Genomic DNA, 23,287 nt, shown 5'->3' with positions numbered 1-23,287 from the left:
CACCTCTCCTATGAAGACGGGCTGAGGGAGTTGGGGTTGTTCAGCCTGCAGAAGAGAAGGCTCCAGGGAGATCTTATAGAGACGCCTTCCAGTACCTAAACTGGGCTACCAGAAAGCAGAAGAGAGACTCTTTTATCAGGGAGTGCAGTGATAGGACAAGGCGTAATGGCTTTAAGCTAAAAGAGGGTAGATTTAGATGAGACACTTGGAAGAAATTCTTCATGATGAGGGTGGTGAGGCACTGGCACAGGTTGCCCTGAAAAGTTGTGGATGCCCCATCCCTGGAAGTGTGTAAGGCCAGGTTGGATGGTGCTTTGAGCAACCTGGTCTAGTGGGAAGTGTCCCTGTCCATGGCAGGAGTTGGAATTAGATGATTTTTAAGGTTGCTTCCAACCCAAATCATTCCATGTTTCTATGATTCGATGCTGAGCAATTGTTTCAACACACCAGCTGCTGAATGAATGCTTTTAAAATGTTTGTAACAGGGAACAGAGCAACAGGGATTTTTCTGAGAAGGTCATGTGTGATGTACTCTGTGTTATGTTGTCGTTACTGAATCCTGATTTGGGTTATCAGCTTGGAAATCAGGAAGCATACTGGATCACGGATCTTCTGTTGCAGCACACGAAAGTAAGGCAGCAGAAGGAAAGGTTCTGCCATGAACTCGTCCTTCAATTTTCCGCTAAGGTTTGAGAAGATGCAAAAAAAGGGACTGGGGGCTTCTTATTTAACCATTGGCATAGAAGAGCGATTTTGTGACTTGTGTTTGAGACATTTGTAAATGGAACTAAGGTGTCAGAGTTTCACAGAGTGTCCCAGAGAGTCACAGAGTATTAGAGCATGTCCTGGTGAGCCAGAGTATCTCAGGACTCAAGGCAAGAGTCCCCCATAAACACCATTGCTAGCAGCACCCACAGGCACTGCCGTGAGCTTTCTTTTGACTCAGACCAAGACATTGCCTGTGGAATAGTCACATCTTTTATTTTTCTTTAATTGTAGCCTAGTGCAAGCCCTGCCAGTGGTGCTGGGGGGGGGGGTGGGCGGGGTTGGCAGAAACACATGCTGGGGCTGAAGCACTACTGGAGAATGTGCTGCAGGTGAGGATGGCCCATTGCGATGTCTCAGTGATGGACTGTGACATCCCAGTGGCAATGTGCCCAGCTGCTGGGCGGTGATGTGCCCAGCAACTGTCTATGACATCCCCCTGGTGCTCCGGAATGTCTCCAGGTAACAGTTTGTGACTGCATGGCCCTCACCGCTTAAATCTGGGCACAGCAGCTCAGCCCAGCGGTTTGAGCCTCCCCTCCATCTGAGCATCTGTGCGAGGATTGGAGCGTGGAATTCGGCGAGCCACGGTGCTGGGTCGTGCTCTCAGAGCTGCTTTGTGCAGCTCTCAGAGGTACACGTCCCCAGAGCCACCTCTGCTGTTCTCCCAGCCCTGCTCCAACCAGGCAGCTGGGACATCCAGGAAGTGCACGTGCAGCAGCAAAGGTGAGCTGTGCGAGGACACCTCGCGCTGGCAGCTGGCAGCGGGGGTTCCTCCTTGAGGGACTCTCCCCAGGCCAGAGAGTGACGGTGGCCCCTCTCTTCCTCTTCCAGAGCAACACCCACTGCTGCAGCATCGGTGCGAGGGAGCGCATCGACACCTGCCGCTCCCCCCAGCCCACCGCAGCTGGTGGCGAGCATGGCCGCGGCGTTGAACACCCGCTGCCCGATATGCCTCGACACCTGGGGCAGCGCCGCTTACACTCTCCCATGCTTCCACCAGTTCTGCTTCCCATGCATCCAGCGGTGGGCTGACAGCAAGCCCGAGTGCCCCCTCTGCAAGCAGAGGGTAACATCAATTGTGCACTCGGTTCAGGCTGATGACAAGTTCGAGGAGCTTGTCATCAGCCTGTCGGCAGCGGCATCTGCCGACAGAACCCCTGCCCAGGCACCCAGGCCTCTGGTGGGCGGCCTCCCCACAGACACCTGGGGCCAACTTTTCCGGGGGCACCCTGCTCTGCTCCAGCCCCTGCTCGCCTGGGTGCGCCAGGAGCTGGAGCGCATCTTCAGGACAAGGTGTCCAGAGGTGCACATCTTAGAGAACGCCATCAGGCAGACCCTGTGCCTGTTTGGAATGGAGGAAGAGCTCCTGGTCCAGCTGTTGGAGCTCGACCTCCACCACCACGCGGCAACATTTGTGCATGACCTCCTGGATGTTGCCGTGCAACTGTGCAGCAGGGAGGCCCACCGCCTGCTGGGCCTCAATGTTCCCCCTGCAGCTGAGCATCGGGAGACCAGCCCCGTGCCAGAAGCCGGCCCATCTGGCCTCGAAGGGGTGGCTCCTGGACCCGTCCCAGCCCCCTCTCTCCAGTCCGCCAGCTCCAGTGGGGATGAGGTGCCCGGCACATCGCATGAAGCGTTTCGAGGGAGTTCCAACCACCCTCACTCCACCCCTGCTGCAGAACCTGTGGAGCAGGCAGCACCTCGTGAGGAGCCACAGGAGGCCGCAGCAGGTCCCTCCAGCGCCAGGCGGGGCAGGGGCTGCCCACCTGGGGGGCCTCGGAGAGCCCCCAAGAGGAAGACCAACTCCTCCCAGGCCTCTGCACCACCTAAGAAGAGGCCACCCCGCCGGCGACAGTAGAGGACGCGCCAAGACCAGCGCCGGACAGCAGCTGGGACACACGCTGGCCCCAAAGGACCCAAAGGTCATCAGGGTCCTATTCCACCACACAGAGTACAAATAAAATCACAGAAAACGTGTCAGTGTTGCAAACAGCACAGTGGTCATTGCTATCCCCACCCCTGCTGCTTTCTCCTCCCTTTCCTGATGCCGTGCCCACTCTTTGCCCTGTTGCGTTGCTGCCCTGGCAGCACCCACTGCCCCGCTCCAGCCTGCGTCTCCGCAGCCGCTCCCAGGAAGGTGTTTCCAGCCTTGGGGGCTCCAGGCCAGCCCATGCCCCAGCCTCATCACCCCGGCCTGGCCTCCTCCTCACCGCAGCCTCTGACCCCACAGCTGGGGCTCTGCTCTCCTGCCAGCCTGCACTGCTGCTGCTGCGGCCCCGCCACAGTGGCACCCAGGTGCCTCCTGCACAGTCACGGCTTGGTGCTGCTGCTCTCACTGGGCATCTGGGGCTGTGCCCTGCCCAGGTGCAATCCCCAAGTTGCTCAGCGAGGGGAAGGGCAACTTGCTGCACCTGGGGAGGAACAAGCCCAGCATCAGGACAGGCTGGGGGCACGTGCCCGGAAAGGACCCAGGAGTCCTGTCGCACACCAACTTGACTGTGAGCCAGCAACGAGGCCTGGCCGCAGAGCAGGCAAATGCTGTCCTGGGCTGCACTGGGCACGGTGTTGCCGGCAGCTCCAGAGAGGTGATCCTCTGCTCTGCCTAGCTCTGGGGAGGCCACAGCTGGAGTGCTGGGACCAGTGCTGGGCTCCCCAGTCCAAGACAGACCTGGGCGTGCTGGAGCGAGTCCGGTGGAGGGCCAAAGAGACGCGGGAGTGACTGGAGCAGCTCTGCTGCGAGGAGAGGCTGAGAGAGCTGGGACTGCTCAGCCTGGAGAAGAGGAGGCTCAGGGAAAATCTTAGAGCGGCCTTCCAAAATCTAAAGGTGACCAGGTGAAAAGCTGGGGAGAGACTCTTTATCAGGAATCATAGTGACAGGACTAGGAGTCGTAGATTTAAATTAAAAAAGAGTAGATTTAGATGAGATATAAGGAAGAAATTATTTAAAGGTCATGATGCACTGGAACAGGTTTCCCAGAGAAGCTGTGGATGCCCCATCCCTGGAAGACCAGGCTGGATGGGCCTTTGGGCAACCTGGTCTGGTGGGAGGTGTCCCTGCCCACAGTAGGGGGTTGGAGTTAGATGATCTTTAAGGTACTTTCCAACCCAAATCATTCTATGATTCTATGAATCTTCTAATACCTTCAGTAGAACTTACATATACCCACTGCAAGTAATACTGTTGATCAGCAAGTCCAAGTCCAGTTGCTATCATTAGAGCAGGGACAACATTTTTGCACTTTTCATAATTAGGAAACATATATATCCATCAGATGGCCCAATTTCAAGAAACACTTAGGGTTTTATAGTCAATTGGGGTTTAATAGTCAATTAAGCTGAGCTTCATCCTGGATAGGTGAGTGTTAGTGTTAGTGGTATGAAACAACATGCAGGAGGGAAGGGATGCCATCCAGAGGGACCTGGACAGGCCTGAGATGTGGGCCTGTGCGAACCTCGTGAGGTTCAACAGGACCAAATGCAGGTCCTGTGCCCGGCTGGGGCAATCCCAAGCACAAATACAGGCTGGACTGAGAGCAGCCCCGAGGAAAAGGACCTGGGGGTGTTGGCTGACGAGAAGCTCAACATGAGCCAGCAATGTGCACTTGCAGCCCAGAAAGCCAGCCGTGTCCTGGGCTGCATCAAAAGAAGCGTGGCCAGCAGGGCAGGGAGGTGACTGTTCCCCTCTGCTCTCTTTTCGTGAGACCCCAGCTGGAGCCCTGCATTCAGATCTGGGGCCCCAGCACAAGAAGGAAATGGAAGTATTAGAACAAGTCCAGAGGAGGGCCAGGAGAATGATCAGAGAGCTGAAGCACCTCTCCTATGAAGACGGGCTGAGGGAGTTGGGGTTGTTCAGCCTGCAGAAGAGAAGGCTCCAGGGAGATCTTATAGAGACGCCTTCCAGTACCTAAACTGGGCTACCAGAAAGCAGAAGAGAGACTCTTTTATCAGGGAGTGCAGTGATAGGACAAGGCGTAATGGCTTTAAGCTAAAAGAGGGTAGATTTAGATGAGACACTTGGAAGAAATTCTTCATGATGAGGGTGGTGAGGCACTGGCACAGGTTGCCCTGAAAAGTTGTGGATGCCCCATCCCTGGAAGTGTGTAAGGCCAGGTTGGATGGTGCTTTGAGCAACCTGGTCTAGTGGGAAGTGTCCCTGTCCATGGCAGGAGTTGGAATTAGATGATTTTTAAGGTTGCTTCCAACCCAAATCATTCCATGTTTCTATGATTCGATGCTGAGCAATTGTTTCAACACACCAGCTGCTGAATGAATGCTTTTAAAATGTTTGTAGCAGGGAACAGAGCAACAGGGATTTTTCTGAGAAGGTCATGTGTGACGTACTCTGTGTTATGTTGTCGCTACTGAATCCTGATTTGGTTTATCAGCTTGGAAATCAGGAAGCATACTGGATCACGGATCTTCTGTTGCAGCACACGAAAGTAAGGCAGCAGAAGGAAAGGTTCTGCCATGAACTCGTCCTTCAATTTTCCGCTAAGGTTTGAGAAGATGCAAAAAAAGGGACTGGGGGCTTCTTATTTAACCATTGGCATAGAAGAGCGATTTTGTGACTTGTGTTTGAGACATTTGTAAATGGAACTAAGGTGTCAGAGTTTCACAGAGTGTCCCAGAGAGTCACAGAGTATTAGAGCATGTCCTGGTGAGCCAGAGTATCTCAGGACTCAAGGCAAGAGTCCCCCATAAACACCATTGCTAGCAGCACCCACAGGCACTGCCGTGAGCTCTCTTTTGACTCAGACCAAGACATTGCCTGTGGAACAGTCACATCTGTTATTTTTCTTTAATTGTAGCCTAGTGCAAGCCCTGCCAGTGGTGCTGGGGGGGGGTGGGCGGGGTTGGCAGAAACACATGCTGGGGCTGAAGCACTACTGGAGAATGTGCTGCAGGTGAGGATGGCCCATTGCGATGTCTCAGTGATGGACTGTGACATCCCAGTGGCAATGTGCCCAGCTGGTGGGCGGTGATGTGCCCAGCTGGTGGGTGGTGATGTGCCCAGCAACTGTCTATGACATCCCCCTGGTGCTCCGGAATGTCTCCAGGTAACAGTTTGTGACTGCATGGCCCTCACCGCTTAAATCTGGGCACAGCAGCTCAGCCCAGCGGTTTGAGCCTCCCCTCCATCTGAGCATCTGTGCGAGGATTGGAGCGTGGAATTCGGCGAGCCACGGTGCTGGGTCGTGCTCTCAGAGCTGCTTTGTGCAGCTCTCAGAGGTACACGTCCCCAGAGCCACCTCTGCTGTTCTCCCAGCCCTGCTCCAACCAGGCAGCTGGGACATCCAGGAAGTGCACGTGCAGCAGCAAAGGTGAGCTGTGCGAGGACACCTCGCGCTGGCAGCTGGCAGCGGGGGTTCCTCCTTGAGGGACTCTCCCCAGGCCAGAGAGTGACGGTGGCCCCTCTCTTCCTCTTCCAGAGCAACACCCACTGCTGCAGCATCGGTGCGAGGGAGCGCATCGACACCTGCCGCTCCCCCCAGCCCACCGCAGCTGGTGGCGAGCATGGCCGCGGCGTTGAACACCCGCTGCCCGATATGCCTCGACACCTGGGGCAGCGCCGCTTACACTCTCCCATGCTTCCACCAGTTCTGCTTCCCGTGCATCCAGCGGTGGGCTGACAGCAAGCCCGAGTGCCCCCTCTGCAAGCAGAGGGTAACATCAATTGTGCACTCGGTTCAGGCTGATGACAAGTTCGAGGAGCTTGTCATCAGCCTGTCGGCAGCGGCATCTGCCGACAGAACCCCTGCCCAGGCACCCAGGCCTCTGGTGGGCGGCCTCCCCACAGACACCTGGGGCCAACTTTTCCGGGGGCACCCTGCTCTGCTCCAGCCCCTGCTCTCCTGGGTGCGCCAGGAGCTGGGGCGCATCTTCAGGACAAGGTGTCCAGAGGTGCACATCTTAGAGAACGCCATCAGGCAGACCCTGTGCCTGTTTGGAATGGAGGAAGAGCTCCTGGTCCAGCTGTTGGAGCTCGACCTCCACCACCACGCGGCAACATTTGTGCATGACCTCCTGGATGTTGCCGTGCAACTGTGCAGCAGGGAGGCCCACCGCCTGCTGGGCCTCAATGTTCCCCCTGCAGCTGAGCATCGGGAGACCAGCCCCGTGCCAGAAGCCGGCCCATCTGGCCTCGAAGGGGTGGCTCCTGGACCCGTCCCAGCCCCCTCTCTCCAGTCCGCCAGCTCCAGTGGGGATCAGGTGCCCGGCACATCGCATGAAGCGTTTCGAGGGAGTTCCAACCACCCTCACTCCACCCCTGCTGCAGAACCTGTGGAGCAGGCAGCACCTCGTGAGGAGCCACAGGAGGCCGCAGCAGGTCCCTCCAGCGCCAGGCGGGGCAGGGGCTGCCCACCTGGGGGGCCTCGGAGAGCCCCCAAGAGGAAGACCAACTCCTCCCAGGCCTCTGCACCACCTAAGAAGAGGCCACCCCGCCGGCGACAGTAGAGGACGCGCCAAGACCAGCGCCGGACAGCAGCTGAGACACACGCTGGCCCCAAAGGACCCAAAGGTCATCAGGGTCCTATTCCACCACACAGAGTACAAATAAAATCACAGAAAACGTGTCAGTGTTGCAAACAGCACAGTGGTCATTGCTATCCCCACCCCTGCTGCTTTCTCCTCCCTTTCCTGATGCCGTGCCCACTCTTTGCCCTGTTGCGTTGCTGCCCTGGCAGCACCCACTGCCCCGCTCCAGCCTGCGTCTCCGCAGCCGCTCCCAGGAAGGTGTTTCCAGCCTTGGGGGCTCCAGGCCAGCCCATGCCCCAGCCTCATCACCCCGGCCTGGCCTCCTCCTCACCGCAGCCTCTGACCCCACAGCTGGGGCTCTGCTCTCCTGCCAGCCTGCACTGCTGCTGCTGCGGCCCCGCCACAGTGGCACCCAGGTGCCTCCTGCACAGTCACGGCTTGGTGCTGCTGCTCTCACTGGGCATCTGGGGCTGTGCCCTGCCCAGGTGCAATCCCCAAGTTGCTCAGCGAGGGGAAGGGCAACTTGCTGCACCTGGGGAGGAACAAGCCCAGCATCAGGACAGGCTGGGGGCACGTGCCCGGAAAGGACCCAGGAGTCCTGTCGCACACCAACTTGACTGTGAGCCAGCAACGAGGCCTGGCCGCAGAGCAGGCAAATGCTGTCCTGGGCTGCACTGGGCACGGTGTTGCCGGCAGCTCCAGAGAGGTGATCCTCTGGTCTGCCTAGCTCTGGGGAGGCCACAGCTGGAGTGCTGGGACCAGTGCTGGGCTCCCCAGTCCAAGACAGACCTGGGCGTGCTGGAGCGAGTCCGGTGGAGGGCCAAAGAGACGCGGGAGTGACTGGAGCAGCTCTGCTGCGAGGAGAGGCTGAGAGAGCTGGGACTGCTCAGCCTGGAGAAGAGGAGGCTCAGGGAAAATCTTAGAGCGGCCTTCCAAAATCTAAAGGTGACCAGGTGAAAAGCTGGGGAGAGACTCTTTATCAGGAATCATAGTGACAGGACTAGGAGTCGTAGATTTAAATTAAAAAAGAGTAGATTTAGATGAGATATAAGGAAGAAATTATTTAAAGGTCATGATGCACTGGAACAGGTTTCCCAGAGAAGCTGTGGATGCCCCATCCCTGGAAGACCAGGCTGGATGGGCCTTTGGGCAACCTGGTCTGGTGGGAGGTGTCCCTGCCCACAGTAGGGGGTTGGAGTTAGATGATCTTTAAGGTACTTTCCAACCCAAATCATTCTATGATTCTATGAATCTTCTAATACCTTCAGTAGAACTTACATATACCCACTGCAAGTAATACTGTTGATCAGCAAGTCCAAGTCCAGTTGCTATCATTAGAGCAGGGACAACATTTTTGCACTTTTCATAATTAGGAAACATATATATCCATCAGATGGCCGAATTTCAAGAAACACTTAGGGTTTTATAGTCAATTGGGGTTTAATAGTCAATTAAGCTGAGCTTCATCCTGGATAGGTGAGTGTTAGTGTTAGTGGTATGAAACAACATGCAGGAGGGAAGGGATGCCATCCAGAGGGACCTGGACAGGCCTGAGATGTGGGCCTGTGCGAACCTCGTGAGGTTCAACAGGACCAAATGCAGGTCCTGTACCCGGCTGGGGCAATCCCAAGCACAAATACAGGCTGGACTGAGAGCAGCCCCGAGGAAAAGGACCTGGGGGTGTTGGCTGACGAGAAGCTCAACATGAGCCAGCAATGTGCACTTGCAGCCCAGAAAGCCAGCCGTGTCCTGGGCTGCATCAAAAGAAGCGTGGCCAGCAGGGCAGGGAGGTGACTGTTCCCCTCTGCTCTCTTTTCGTGAGACCCCAGCTGGAGCCCTGCATTCAGATCTGGGGCCCCAGCACAAGAAGGAAATGGAAGTATTAGAACAAGTCCAGAGGAGGGCCAGGAGAATGATCAGAGAGCTGAAGCACCTCTCCTATGAAGACGGGCTGAGGGAGTTGGGGTTGTTCAGCCTGCAGAAGAGAAGGCTCCAGGGAGATCTTATAGAGACGCCTTCCAGTACCTAAACTGGGCTACCAGAAAGCAGAAGAGAGACTCTTTTATCAGGGAGTGCAGTGATAGGACAAGGCGTAATGGCTTTAAGCTAAAAGAGGGTAGATTTAGATGAGACACTTGGAAGAAATTCTTCATGATGAGGGTGGTGAGGCACTGGCACAGGTTGCCCTGAAAAGTTGTGGATGCCCCATCCCTGGAAGTGTGTAAGGCCAGGTTGGATGGTGCTTTGAGCAACCTGGTCTAGTGGGAAGTGTCCCTGTCCATGGCAGGAGTTGGAATTAGATGATTTTTAAGGTTGCTTCCAACCCAAATCATTCCATGTTTCTATGATTCGATGCTGAGCAATTGTTTCAACACACCAGCTGCTGAATGAATGCTTTTAAAATGTTTGTAACAGGGAACAGAGCAACAGGGATTTTTCTGAGAAGGTCATGTGTGATGTACTCTGTGTTATGTTGTCGTTACTGAATCCTGATTTGGGTTATCAGCTTGGAAATCAGGAAGCATACTGGATCACGGATCTTCTGTTGCAGCACACGAAAGTAAGGCAGCAGAAGGAAAGGTTCTGCCATGAACTCGTCCTTCAATTTTCCGCTAAGGTTTGAGAAGATGCAAAAAAAGGGACTGGGGGCTTCTTATTTAACCATTGGCATAGAAGAGCGATTTTGTGACTTGTGTTTGAGACATTTGTAAATGGAACTAAGGTGTCAGAGTTTCACAGAGTGTCCCAGAGAGTCACAGAGTATTAGAGCATGTCCTGGTGAGCCAGAGTATCTCAGGACTCAAGGCAAGAGTCCCCTATAAACACCATTGCTAGCAGCACCCACAGGCACTGCCGTGAGCTCTCTTTTGACTCAGACCAAGACATTGCCTGTGGAACAGTCACATCTTTTATTTTTCTTTAATTGTAGCCTAGTGCAAGCCCTGCCAGTGGTGCTGGGGGGGGGTGGGCGGGGTTGGCAGAAACACATGCTGGGGCTGAAGCACTACTGGAGAATGTGCTGCAGGTGAGGATGGCCCATTGCGATGTCTCAGTGATGGACTGTGACATCCCAGTGGCAATGTGCCCAGCTGCTGGGCGGTGATGTGCCCAGCAACTGTCTATGACATCCCCCTGGTGCTCCGGAATGTCTCCAGGTAACAGTTTGTGACTGCATGGCCCTCACCGCTTAAATCTGGGCACAGCAGCTCAGCCCAGCGGTTTGAGCCTCCCCTCCATCTGAGCATCTGTGCGAGGATTGGAGCGTGGAATTCGGCGAGCCACGGTGCTGGGTCGTGCTCTCAGAGCTGCTTTGTGCAGCTCTCAGAGGTACACGTCCCCAGAGCCACCTCTGCTGTTCTCCCAGCCCTGCTCCAACCAGGCAGCTGGGACATCCAGGAAGTGCACGTGCAGCAGCAAAGGTGAGCTGTGCGAGGACACCTCGCGCTGGCAGCTGGCAGCGGGGGTTCCTCCTTGAGGGACTCTCCCCAGGCCAGAGAGTGACGGTGGCCCCTCTCTTCCTCTTCCAGAGCAACACCCACTGCTGCAGCATCGGTGCGAGGGAGCGCATCGACACCTGCCGCTCCCCCCAGCCCACCGCAGCTGGTGGCGAGCATGGCCGCGGCGTTGAACACCCGCTGCCCGATATGCCTCGACACCTGGGGCAGCGCCGCTTACACTCTCCCATGCTTCCACCAGTTCTGCTTCCCATGCATCCAGCGGTGGGCTGACAGCAAGCCCGAGTGCCCCCTCTGCAAGCAGAGGGTAACATCAATTGTGCACTCGGTTCAGGCTGATGACAAGTTCGAGGAGCTTGTCATCAGCCTGTCGGCAGCGGCATCTGCCGACAGAACCCCTGCCCAGGCACCCAGGCCTCTGGTGGGCGGCCTCCCCACAGACACCTGGGGCCAACTTTTCCGGGGGCACCCTGCTCTGCTCCAGCCCCTGCTCGCCTGGGTGCGCCAGGAGCTGGAGCGCATCTTCAGGACAAGGTGTCCAGAGGTGCACATCTTAGAGAACGCCATCAGGCAGACCCTGTGCCTGTTTGGAATGGAGGAAGAGCTCCTGGTCCAGCTGTTGGAGCTCGACCTCCACCACCACGCGGCAACATTTGTGCATGACCTCCTGGATGTTGCCGTGCAACTGTGCAGCAGGGAGGCCCACCGCCTGCTGGGCCTCAATGTTCCCCCTGCAGCTGAGCATCGGGAGACCAGCCCCGTGCCAGAAGCCGGCCCATCTGGCCTCGAAGGGGTGGCTCCTGGACCCGTCCCAGCCCCCTCTCTCCAGTCCGCCAGCTCCAGTGGGGATGAGGTGCCCGGCACATCGCATGAAGCGTTTCGAGGGAGTTCCAACCACCCTCACTCCACCCCTGCTGCAGAACCTGTGGAGCAGGCAGCACCTCGTGAGGAGCCACAGGAGGCCGCAGCAGGTCCCTCCAGCGCCAGGCGGGGCAGGGGCTGCCCACCTGGGGGGCCTCGGAGAGCCCCCAAGAGGAAGACCAACTCCTCCCAGGCCTCTGCACCACCTAAGAAGAGGCCACCCCGCCGGCGACAGTAGAGGACGCGCCAAGACCAGCGCCGGACAGCAGCTGGGACACACGCTGGCCCCAAAGGACCCAAAGGTCATCAGGGTCCTATTCCACCACACAGAGTACAAATAAAATCACAGAAAACGTGTCAGTGTTGCAAACAGCACAGTGGTCATTGCTATCCCCACCCCTGCTGCTTTCTCCTCCCTTTCCTGATGCCGTGCCCACTCTTTGCCCTGTTGCGTTGCTGCCCTGGCAGCACCCACTGCCCCGCTCCAGCCTGCGTCTCCGCAGCCGCTCCCAGGAAGGTGTTTCCAGCCTTGGGGGCTCCAGGCCAGCCCATGCCCCAGCCTCATCACCCCGGCCTGGCCTCCTCCTCACCGCAGCCTCTGACCCCACAGCTGGGGCTCTGCTCTCCTGCCAGCCTGCACTGCTGCTGCTGCGGCCCCGCCACAGTGGCACCCAGGTGCCTCCTGCACAGTCACGGCTTGGTGCTGCTGCTCTCACTGGGCATCTGGGGCTGTGCCCTGCCCAGGTGCAATCCCCAAGTTGCTCAGCGAGGGGAAGGGCAACTTGCTGCACCTGGGGAGGAACAAGCCCAGCATCAGGACAGGCTGGGGGCACGTGCCCGGAAAGGACCCAGGAGTCCTGTCGCACACCAACTTGACTGTGAGCCAGCAACGAGGCCTGGCCGCAGAGCAGGCAAATGCTGTCCTGGGCTGCACTGGGCGCGGTGTTGCCGGCAGCTCCAGAGAGGTGATCCTCTGCTCTGCCTAGCTCTGGGGAGGCCACAGCTGGAGTGCTGGGACCAGTGCTGGGCTCCCCAGTCCAAGACAGACCTGGGCGTGCTGGAGCGAGTCCGGTGGAGGGCCAAAGAGACGCGGGAGTGACTGGAGCAGCTCTGCTGCGAGGAGAGGCTGAGAGAGCTGGGACTGCTCAGCCTGGAGAAGAGGAGGCTCAGGGAAAATCTTAGAGCGGCCTTCCAAAATCTAAAGGTGACCAGGTGAAAAGCTGGGGAGAGACTCTTTATCAGGAATCATAGTGACAGGACTAGGAGTCGTAGATTTAAATTAAAAAAGAGTAGATTTAGATGAGATATAAGGAAGAAATTATTTAAAGGTCATGATGCACTGGAACAGGTTTCCCAGAGAAGCTGTGGATGCCCCATCCCTGGAAGACCAGGCTGGATGGGCTTTTGGGCAACCTGGTCTGGTGGGAGGTGTCCCTGCCCACAGTAGGGGGTTGGAGTTAGATGATCTTTAAGGTACTTTCCAACCCAAATCATTCTATGATTCTATGAATCTTCTAATACCTTCAGTAGAACTTACATATACCCACTGCAAGTAATACTGTTGATCAGCAAGTCCAAGTCCAGTTGCTATCATTAGAGCAGGGACAACATTTTTGCACTTTTCATAATTAGGAAACATATATATCCATCAGATGGCCGAATTTCAAGAAACACTTGGGGTTTAATAGTCAATTGGGGTTTAATAGTCAATTAAGCTGAGCTTCATCCTGGATAGGTGAGTGTTAGTGTTAGTGGTATGAAACAACATGCAGGAGGGAAGGGATGCCATCCAGAGGGACCTGGACAGGCCTGAGATGTGGGCCTGTGCGAACCTCGTGAGGTTCAACAGGACCAAATGCAGGTCCTGTACCCGGCTGGGGCAATCCCAAGCACAAATACAGGCTGGACTGAGAGCAGCCCCGAGGAAAAGGACCTGGGGGTGTTGGCTGACGAGAAGCTCAACATGAGCCAGCAATGTGCACTTGCAGCCCAGAAAGCCAGCCGTGTCCTGGGCTGCATCAAAAGAAGCGTGGCCAGCAGGGCAGGGAGGTGACTGTTCCCCTCTGCTCTCTTTTCGTGAGACCCCAGCTGGAGCCCTGCATTCAGATCTGGGGCCCCAGCACAAGAAGGAAATGGAAGTATTAGAACAAGTCCAGAGGAGGGCCAGGAGAATGATCAGAGAGCTGAAGCACCTCTCCTATGAAGACGGGCTGAGGGAGTTGGGGTTGTTCAGCCTGCAGAAGAGAAGGCTCCAGGGAGATCTTATAGAGACGCCTTCCAGTACCTAAACTGGGCTACCAGAAAGCAGAAGAGAGACTCTTTTATCAGGGAGTGCAGTGATAGGACAAGGCGTAATGGCTTTAAGCTAAAAGAGGGTAGATTTAGATGAGACACTTGGAAGAAATTCTTCATGATGAGGGTGGTGAGGCACTGGCACAGGTTGCCCTGAAAAGTTGTGGATGCCCCATCCCTGGAAGTGTGTAAGGCCAGGTTGGATGGTGCTTTGAGCAACCTGGTCTAGTGGGAAGTGTCCCTGTCCATGGCAGGAGTTGGAATTAGATGATTTTTAAGGTTGCTTCCAACCCAAATCATTCCATGTTTCTATGATTCGATGCTGAGCAATTGTTTCAACACACCAGCTGCTGAATGAATGCTTTTAAAATGTTTGTAGCAGGGAACAGAGCAACAGGGATTTTTCTGAGAAGGTCATGTGTGACGTACTCTGTGTTATGTTGTCGTTACTGAATCCTGATTTGGGTTATCAGCTTGGAAATCAGGAAGCATACTGGATCACGGATCTTCTGTTGCAGCACACGAAAGTAAGGCAGCAGAAGGAAAGGTTCTGCCATGAACTCGTCCTTCAATTTTCCGCTAAGGTTTGAGAAGATGCAAAAAAAGGGACTGGGGGCTTCTTATTTAACCATTGGCATAGAAGAGCGATTTTGTGACTTGTGTTTGAGACATTTGTAAATGGAACTAAGGTGTCAGAGTTTCACAGAGTGTCCCAGAGAGTCACAGAGTATTAGAGCATGTCCTGGTGAGCCAGAGTATCTCAGGACTCAAGGCAAGAGTCCCCTATAAACACCATTGCTAGCAGCACCCACAGGCACTGCCGTGAGCTCTCTTTTGACTCAGACCAAGACATTGCCTGTGGAACAGTCACATCTTTTATTTTTCTTTAATTGTAGCCTAGTGCAAGCCCTGCCAGTGGTGCTGGGGGGGGGTGGGCGGGGTTGGCAGAAACACATGCTGGGGCTGAAGCACTACTGGAGAATGTGCTGCAGGTGAGGATGGCCCATTGCGATGTCTCAGTGATGGACTGTGACATCCCAGTGGCAATGTGCCCAGCTGCTGGGCGGTGATGTGCCCAGCAACTGTCTATGACATCCCCCTGGTGCTCCGGAATGTCTCCAGGTAACAGTTTGTGACTGCATGGCCCTCACCGCTTAAATCTGGGCACAGCAGCTCAGCCCAGCGGTTTGAGCCTCCCCTCCATCTGAGCATCTGTGCGAGGATTGGAGCGTGGAATTCGGCGAGCCACGGTGCTGGGTCGTGCTCTCAGAGCTGCTTTGTGCAGCTCTCAGAGGTACACGTCCCCAGAGCCACCTCTGCTGTTCTCCCAGCCCTGCTCCAACCAGGCAGCTGGGACATCCAGGAAGTGCACGTGCAGCAGCAAAGGTGAGCTGTGCGAGGACACCTCGCGCTGGCAGCTGGCAGCGGGGGTTCCTCCTTGAGGGACTCTCCCCAGGCCAGAGAGTGACGGTGGCCCCTCTCTTCCTCTTCCAGAGCAACACCCACTGCTGCAGCATCGGTGCGAGGGAGCGCATCGACACCTGCCGCTCCCCCCAGCCCACCGCAGCTGGTGGCGAGCATGGCCGCGGCGTTGAACACCCGCTGCCCGATATGCCTCGACACCTGGGGCAGCGCCGCTTACACTCTCCCATGCTTCCACCAGTTCTGCTTCCCATGCATCCAGCGGTGGGCTGACAGCAAGCCCGAGTGCCCCCTCTGCAAGCAGAGGGTAACATCAATTGTGCACTCGGTTCAGGCTGATGACAAGTTCGAGGAGCTTGTCATCAGCCTGTCGGCAGCGGCATCTGCCGACAGAACCCCTGCCCAGGCACCCAGGCCTCTGGTGGGCGGCCTCCCCACAGACACCTGGGGCCAACTTTTCCGGGGGCACCCTGCTCTGCTCCAGCCCCTGCTCACCTGGGTGCGCCAGGAGCTGGAGCGCATCTTCAGGACAAGGTGTCCAGAGGTGCACATCTTAGAGAACGCCATCAGGCAGACCCTGTGCCTGTTTGGAATGGAGGAAGAGCTCCTGGTCCAGCTGTTGGAGCTCGACCTCCACCACCACGCGGCAACATTTGTGCATGACCTCCTGGATGTTGCCGTGCAACTGTGCAGCAGGGAGGCCCACCGCCTGCTGGGCCTCAATGTTCCCCCTGCAGCTGAGCATCGGGAGACCAGCCCCGTGCCAGAAGCCGGCCCATCTGGCCTCGAAGGGGTGGCTCCTGGACCCGTCCCAGCCCCCTCTCTCCAGTCCGCCAGCTCCAGTGGGGATCAGGTGCCCGGCACATCGCATGAAGCGTTTCGAGGGAGTTCCAACCACCCTCACTCCACCCCTGCTGCAGAACCTGTGGAGCAGGCAGCACCTCGTGAGGAGCCACAGGAGGCCGCAGCAGGTCCCTCCAGCGCCAGGCGGGGCAGGGGCTGCCCACCTGGGGGGCCTCGGAGAGCCCGCAAGAGGAAGACCAACTCCTCCCAGGCCTCTGCACCACCTAAGAAGAGGCCACCCCGCCGGCGACAGTAGAGGACGCGCCAAGACCAGCGCCGGACAGCAGCTGGGACACACGCTGGCCCCAAAGGACCCAAAGGTCATCAGGGTCCTATTCCACCACACAGAGTACAAATAAAATCACAGAAAACGTGTCAGTGTTGCAAACAGCACAGTGGTCATTGCTATCCCCACCCCTGCTGCTTTCTCCTCCCTTTCCTGATGCCGTGCCCACTCTTTGCCCTGTTGCGTTGCTGCCCTGGCAGCACCCACTGCCCCGCTCCAGCCTGCGTCTCCGCAGCCGCTCCCAGGAAGGTGTTTCCAGCCTTGGGGGCTCCAGGCCAGCCCATGCCCCAGCCTCATCACCCCGGCCTGGCCTCCTCCTCACCGCAGCCTCTGACCCCACAGCTGGGGCTCTGCTCTCCTGCCAGCCTGCACTGCTGCTGCTGCGGCCCCGCCACAGTGGCACCCAGGTGCCTCCTGCACAGTCACGGCTTGGTGCTGCTGCTCTCACTGGGCATCTGGGGCTGTGCCCTGCCCAGGTGCAATCCCCAAGTTGCTCAGCGAGGGGAAGGGCAACTTGCTGCACCTGGGGAGGAACAAGCCCAGCATCAGGACAGGCTGGGGGCACGTGCCCGGAAAGGACCCAGGAGTCCTGTCGCACACCAACTTGACTGTGAGCCAGCAACGAGGCCTGGCCGCAGAGCAGGCAAATGCTGTCCTGGGCTGCACTGGGCGCGGTGTTGCCGGCAGCTCCAGAGAGGTGATCCTCTGCTCTGCCTAGCTCTGGGGAGGCCACAGCTGGAGTGCTGGGACCAGTGCTGGGCTCCCCAGTCCAAGACAGACCTGGGCGTGCTGGAGCGAGTCCGGTGGAGGGCCAAAGAGACGCGGGAGTGACTGGAGCAGCTCTGCTGCGAGGAGAGGCTGAGAGAGCTGGGACTGCTCAGCCTGGAGAAGAGGAGGCTCAGGGAAAATCTTAGAGCGGCCTTCCAAAATCTAAAGGTGACCAGGTGAAAAGCTGGGGAGAGACTCTTTATCAGGAATCATAGTGACAGGACTAGGAGTCGTAGATTTAAATTAAAAAAGAGTAGATTTAGATGAGATATAAGGAAGAAATTATTTAAAGGTCATGATGCACTGGAACAGGTTTCCCAGAGAAGCTGTGGATGCCCCATCCCTGGAAGACCAGGCTGGATGGGCCTTTGGGCAACCTGGTCTGGTGGGAGGTGTCCCTGCCCACAGTAGGGGGTTGGAGTTAGATGATCTTTAAGGTACTTTCCAACCCAAATCATTCTATGATTCTATGAATCTTCTAATACCTTCAGTAGAACTTACATATACCCACTGCAAGTAATACTGTTGATCAGCAAGTCCAAGTCCAGTTGCTATCATTAGAGCAGGGACAACATTTTTGCACTTTTCATAATTAGGAAACATATATATCCATCAGATGGCCGAATTTCAAGAAACACTTAGGGTTTTATAGTCAATTGGGGTTTAATAGTCAATTAAGCTGAGCTTCATCCTGGATAGGTGAGTGTTAGTGTTAGTGGTATGAAACAACATGCAGGAGGGAAGGGATGCCATCCAGAGGGACCTGGACAGGCCTGAGATGTGGGCCTGTGCGAACCTCGTGAGGTTCAACAGGACCAAATGCAGGTCCTGTACCCGGCTGGGGCAATCCCAAGCACAAATACAGGCTGGACTGAGAGCAGCCCCGAGGAAAAGGACCTGGGGGTGTTGGCTGACGAGAAGCTCAACATGAGCCAGCAATGTGCACTTGCAGCCCAGAAAGCCAGCCGTGTCCTGGGCTGCATCAAAAGAAGCGTGGCCAGCAGGGCAGGGAGGTGACTGTTCCCCTCTGCTCTCTTTTCGTGAGACCCCAGCTGGAGCCCTGCATTCAGATCTGGGGCCCCAGCACAAGAAGGAAATGGAAGTATTAGAACAAGTCCAGAGGAGGGCCAGGAGAATGATCAGAGAGCTGAAGCACCTCTCCTATGAAGACGGGCTGAGGGAGTTGGGGTTGTTCAGCCTGCAGAAGAGAAGGCTCCAGGGAGATCTTATAGAGACGCCTTCCAGTACCTAAACTGGGCTACCAGAAAGCAGAAGAGAGACTCTTTTATCAGGGAGTGCAGTGATAGGACAAGGCGTAATGGCTTTAAGCTAAAAGAGGGTAGATTTAGATGAGACACTTGGAAGAAATTCTTCATGATGAGGGTGGTGAGGCACTGGCACAGGTTGCCCTGAAAAGTTGTGGATGCCCCATCCCTGGAAGTGTGTAAGGCCAGGTTGGATGGTGCTTTGAGCAACCTGGTCTAGTGGGAAGTGTCCCTGTCCATGGCAGGAGTTGGAATTAGATGATTTTTAAGGTTGCTTCCAACCCAAATCATTCCATGTTTCTATGATTCGATGCTGAGCAATTGTTTCAACACACCAGCTGCTGAATGAATGCTTTTAAAATGTTTGTAGCAGGGAACAGAGCAACAGGGATTTTTCTGAGAAGGTCATGTGTGACGTACTCTGTGTTATGTTGTCGTTACTGAATCCTGATTTGGGTTATCAGCTTGGAAATCAGGAAGCATACTGGATCACGGATCTTCTGTTGCAGCACACGAAAGTAAGGCAGCAGAAGGAAAGGTTCTGCCATGAACTCGTCCTTCAATTTTCCGCTAAGGTTTGAGAAGATGCAAAAAAAGGGACTGGGGGCTTCTTATTTAACCATTGGCATAGAAGAGCGATTTTGTGACTTGTGTTTGAGACATTTGTAAATGGAACTAAGGTGTCAGAGTTTCACAGAGTGTCCCAGAGAGTCACAGAGTATTAGAGCATGTCCTGGTGAGCCAGAGTATCTCAGGACTCAAGGCAAGAGTCCCCTATAAACACCATTGCTAGCAGCACCCACAGGCACTGCCGTGAGCTCTCTTTTGACTCAGACCAAGACATTGCCTGTGGAACAGTCACATCTTTTATTTTTCTTTAATTGTAGCCTAGTGCAAGCCCTGCCAGTGGTGCTGGGGGGGGGTGGGCGGGGTTGGCAGAAACACATGCTGGGGCTGAAGCACTACTGGAGAATGTGCTGCAGGTGAGGATGGCCCATTGCGATGTCTCAGTGATGGACTGTGACATCCCAGTGGCAATGTGCCCAGCTGGTGGGCGGTGATGTGCCCAGCAACTGTCTATGACATCCCCCTGGTGCTCCGGAATGTCTCCAGGTAACAGTTTGTGACTGCATGGCCCTCACCGCTTAAATCTGGGCACAGCAGCTCAGCCCAGCGGTTTGAGCCTCCCCTCCATCTGAGCATCTGTGCGAGGATTGGAGCGTGGAATTCGGCGAGCCACGGTGCTGGGTCGTGCTCTCAGAGCTGCTTTGTGCAGCTCTCAGAGGTACACGTCCCCAGAGCCACCTCTGCTGTTCTCCCAGCCCTGCTCCAACCAGGCAGCTGGGACATCCAGGAAGTGCACGTGCAGCAGCAAAGGTGAGCTGTGCGAGGACACCTCGCGCTGGCAGCTGGCAGCGGGGGTTCCTCCTTGAGGGACTCTCCCCAGGCCAGAGAGTGACGGTGGCCCCTCTCTTCCTCTTCCAGAGCAACACCCACTGCTGCAGCATCGGTGCGAGGGAGCGCATCGACACCTGCCGCTCCCCCCAGCCCACCGCAGCTGGTGGCGAGCATGGCCGCGGCGTTGAACACCCGCTGCCCGATATGCCTCGACACCTGGGGCAGCGCCGCTTACACTCTCCCATGCTTCCACCAGTTCTGCTTCCCATGCATCCAGCGGTGGGCTGACAGCAAGCCCGAGTGCCCCCTCTGCAAGCAGAGGGTAACATCAATTGTGCACTCGGTTCAGGCTGATGACAAGTTCGAGGAGCTTGTCATCAGCCTGTCGGCAGCGGCATCTGCCGACAGAACCCCTGCCCAGGCACCCAGGCCTCTGGTGGGCGGCCTCCCCACAGACACCTGGGGCCAACTTTTCCGGGGGCACCCTGCTCTGCTCCAGCCCCTGCTCGCCTGGGTGCGCCAGGAGCTGGAGCGCATCTTCAGGACAAGGTGTCCAGAGGTGCACATCTTAGAGAACGCCATCAGGCAGACCCTGTGCCTGTTTGGAATGGAGGAAGAGCTCCTGGTCCAGCTGTTGGAGCTCGACCTCCACCACCACGCGGCAACATTTGTGCATGACCTCCTGGATGTTGCCGTGCAACTGTGCAGCAGGGAGGCCCACCGCCTGCTGGGCCTCAATGTTCCCCCTGCAGCTGAGCATCGGGAGACCAGCCCCGTGCCAGAAGCCGGCCCATCTGGCCTCGAAGGGGTGGCTCCTGGACCCGTCCCAGCCCCCTCTCTCCAGTCCGCCAGCTCCAGTGGGGATGAGGTGCCCGGCACATCGCATGAAGCGTTTCGAGGGAGTTCCAACCACCCTCACTCCACCCCTGCTGCAGAACCTGTGGAGCAGGCAGCACCTCGTGAGGAGCCACAGGAGGCCGCAGCAGGTCCCTCCAGCGCCAGGCGGGGCAGGGGCTGCCCACCTGGGGGGCCTCGGAGAGCCCCCAAGAGGAAGACCAACTCCTCCCAGGCCTCTGCACCACCTAAGAAGAGGCCACCCCGCCGGCGACAGTAGAGGACGCGCCAAGACCAGCGCCGGACAGCAGCTGGGACACACGCTGGCCCCAAAGGACCCAAAGGTCATCAGGGTCCTATTCCACCACACAGAGTACAAATAAAATCACAGAAAACGTGTCAGTGTTGCAAACAGCACAGTGGTCATTGCTATCCCCACCCCTGCTGCTTTCTCCTCCCTTTCCTGATGCCGTGCCCACTCTTTGCCCTGTTGCGTTGCTGCCCTGGCAGCACCCACTGCCCCGCTCCAGCCTGCGTCTCCGCAGCCGCTCCCAGGAAGGTGTTTCCAGCCTTGGGGGCTCCAGGCCAGCCCATGCCCCAGCCTCATCACCCCGGCCTGGCCTCCTCCTCACCGCAGCCTCTGACCCCACAGCTGGGGCTCTGCTCTCCTGCCAGCCTGCACTGCTGCTGCTGCGGCCCGGCCACAGTGGCACCCAGGTGCCTCCTGCACAGTCACGGCTTGGTGCTGCTGCTCTCACTGGGCATCTGGGGCTGTGCCCTGCCCAGGTGCAATCCCCAAGTTGCTCAGCGAGGGGAAGGGCAACTTGCTGCACCTGGGGAGGAACAAGCCCAGCATCAGGACAGGCTGGGGGCACGTGCCCGGAAAGGACCCAGGAGTCCTGTCGCACACCAACTTGACTGTGAGCCAGCAACGAGGCCTGGCCGCAGAGCAGGCAAATGCTGTCCTGGGCTGCACTGGGCGCGGTGTTGCCGGCAGCTCCAGAGAGGTGATCCTCTGCTCTGCCTAGCTCTGGGGAGGCCACAGCTGGAGTGCTGGGACCAGTGCTGGGCTCCCCAGTCCAAGACAGACCTGGGCGTGCTGGAGCGAGTCCGGTGGAGGGCCAAAGAGACGCGGGAGTGACTGGAGCAGCTCTGCTGCGAGGAGAGGCTGAGAGAGCTGGGACTGCTCAGCCTGGAGAAGAGGAGGCTCAGGGAAAATCTTAGAGCGGCCTTCCAAAATCTAAAGGTGACCAGGTGAAAAGCTGGGGAGAGACTCTTTGTCAGGAATCATAGTGACAGGACTAGGAGTCGTAGATTTAAATTAAAAAAGAGTAGATTTAGATGAGATATAAGGAAGAAATTATTTAAAGGTCATGATGCACTGGAACAGGTTTCCCAGAGAAGCTGTGGATGCCCCATCCCTGGAAGACCAGGCTGGATGGGCCTTTGGGCAACCTGGTCTGGTGGGAGGTGTCCCTGCCCACAGTAGGGGGTTGGAGTTAGATGATCTTTAAGGTACTTTCCAACCCAAATCATTCTATGATTCTATGAATCTTCTAATACCTTCAGTAGAACTTACATATACCCACTGCAAGTAATACTGTTGATCAGCAAGTCCAAGTCCAGTTGCTATCATTAGAGCAGGGACAACATTTTTGCACTTTTCATAATTAGGAAACATATATCCATCAGATGGCCCAATTTCAAGAAACACTTGGGGAAAAGAGTCAACGTCCATTGACCAAAGACAACATCTGTTGATACAGCTACATAGAAGACAGCAATTACAGCCATAGAAAGAAGGAGATCTTTCTAACAAATGCACACAAAAACATTTTACTGTTGTCTAAGAAGCAGGTGACACATTCAGCAGTGTTGAAGAGCATAAACTGCATGCACTGTGTAGCTTGTTACCTGTGTTCTCTGTTGACAATTGCACATTTAAACTGACCGAAGTGAGAAACAAATCACAGGTACTTAAAACCTTTCCAGCTGCAGCACAACAGGTTTTCCTCCCAGAGCACAGGCTGTGTGGTAGTGGAATGTGGGCTGACAGATAAAACATGTTTCCTGCAGAAAAGTCCTGCAGCCAAAAGAAACTTCACAACTGAGTGAAACTCTGCCAGATGTAAATGGAGGGAAAAAAAAAAAAAAAAAAGTTTTCAGTTTGTACAGTGGTACACATAGAACAAAAAAGGAAAAAAGTCTTTTTTCTTTTTGATTGTTCTCTAGACTGGATGAGTCTGACTTGTAATCTTTACCCAGCCTTCACCAACCCCATAACTTCTCGTGCATCTCATAACTGTAAATAAATCTATAACACAGGGAATTCAAGTCTTCCTCAAGTCCTCTGTCCTGTGGGTTCACTTCCTTCCCACTCTACAACATTAATCTGTCTCTCTCTTTTTTTCCTCTTTTTCCTCAAACAGAAAAATCCTGAAAAATATCTGCTTCATCATGCCCTGCTTCCTCACTGGGAGTGGTGGGATGGACCCTGGCTGCCAGGCCCTGCCCACCCCACAGAGCAGCCCCTGGTCCCCATGGTGCCCTGGTGCCATCATACCTTCAGAGAAGGACAAACAAAACATGCATCATTGCTGTTGATAACCAATACTGAG

Source organism: Anser brachyrhynchus, assembly GCF_964034855.1.
Source record: "Anser brachyrhynchus genome assembly, chromosome: Z".
Classification (NCBI taxonomy): domain Eukaryota; kingdom Metazoa; phylum Chordata; class Aves; order Anseriformes; family Anatidae; genus Anser; species Anser brachyrhynchus.
Note: the sequence above shows the minus strand (reverse complement) of the source record.